The sequence below is a fragment of the Pongo abelii genome, chromosome 13, assembly GCF_028885655.2.
Source record: "Pongo abelii isolate AG06213 chromosome 13, NHGRI_mPonAbe1-v2.0_pri, whole genome shotgun sequence".
Lineage (NCBI taxonomy): Eukaryota > Metazoa > Chordata > Mammalia > Primates > Hominidae > Pongo > Pongo abelii.
Window position 1 is genome coordinate 90,565,738 of NC_071998.2, and position 1,564 is coordinate 90,567,301.

The following is a 1,564-nucleotide window of genomic DNA, read 5'->3' on the forward strand; positions in this document are numbered from 1 at the left end:
CAAGCAAATAACAAGCATTAAGCAAATATTTGAAGGGAAAAGAGGGAACTCATCAGCCTGCTTCATGCTATAGGTACTTAACTCTCACATGGTCATCTCTTCTCCAATCCCTGCAGTTGCCTTCAAGTTTTCCCAGCTCTGCTCATCCTACTCATTGCCTGCCTTAGAAGGATGTCTGTAACACACAGATCTGAATAGTCTTACTTCTGCTGAAAAAGGTCTATATTCCAGGTGTTGTTCCAATCCAAGCCTGCCTACACCCAGGCAGGGGGACAGATACCCTCTAAAAGAGACAGACCTCCTGGCCACCTTCCCCAACCCCTCCCGGTGGCTGTCCCCAAGGGCAGCTCTGGGCCTGCCCCACTGCCTGACCCTTTGAATGTTGGGGCTCCTCATGCTAGAGGCCTGAGCCTGGCCATGCTGTCATATCCTGGATGCACTCTATGACCCTCTTCCTCTACAATGCACATCTGGGGACCATGTCTCACCCAGTCCTAACTCCTGAAAACTCACTACAGGCTCAAGCTGTGAATGCTCCACTCACTCAGGAAAAGAATTTGGATAAGAATAGCATGTTAGGCTCATCATAACCTGTCACAAATCAGCCTCCTGCCACAGTCCTCAAAAAACCTGTACTTCAGCCACTGGAGAATGCTTGCCACTCCCTCAACAGGTCATGTTCTTTAACATATGCTCTTCCTTCTGCCTTAAATGCCTCATCTCCTCCTCCCAACAAACCACCTCCTCTCCTCACCTTGTCTGCCTGTGAAACTCCTACTCATCCATCAAGGCCCAGCTCAGACTGTGTCTTCTCTCTCCCTGAGTTCCATCAGGATTAAGTAGATTTTGGTGGTTGTGCTGCTTCTTTTCACACCAATCCCATTTTACTCTGACAGGGATATATGTCTGCCTCTGCCTGCAGATCAGGAGCTCCAGGAAGATGGGAATGTTGCCCTGTTTAGGGCGATATCCCTAAATACTAGCTTCTTTAAATGTTTTTGGAATGAACCAAAGCAGGAACTGTGCCATCATTGAATAAATAAATGTGGCAGACATTAATAAATTGTCCTTTAATAAATGAATTAATGATGATACTGTTTTTAGAGGTAGCTTTCATTTGTTACACACTTGAACATCAATACTCACTATCTCTGCCATTGTCAACATGAGGTTGTATATTGACTGATTGCTTCACTTATTCATTCATTTACTGAACCGCTAATATTGCAACACAATGGGCTAGATGCTGGGGATATGGAAGTAAATAAAACAGACCCTGCCTTCATAGAGCTCAGATTCTCCTAGATCCGATTGTAAAACAATGGAGAAGTGCATTAATAGACATACATTTACGTTTCATTCTTTTCAAAGAAACATACTATTGTTTTAAAAGTTAATATCCTTGTGATAAATGTTATTCAGTGGCTGCTAACACTATAGAAATTTGGAAATGGTTCAATCACTGGCCATTTCATTCTCTGGATGATTTTAATTAACACCAAGATCATCAAGCAAGATTTTGCATAATTCTTATTTGAAGCTAAAAATGTGAATGAATTTTCAC

General features: G+C 42.8%; 1 long non-coding RNA gene across 1 annotated transcript in view; it reads right to left on the minus strand.

Annotated features, from left to right (window-relative positions):
• Positions 1-1,564, minus strand: part of LOC129047951 (uncharacterized) — a 76,474-nt gene that overhangs the window by 46,717 nt on the left and 28,193 nt on the right. The window lies entirely within an intron of this gene.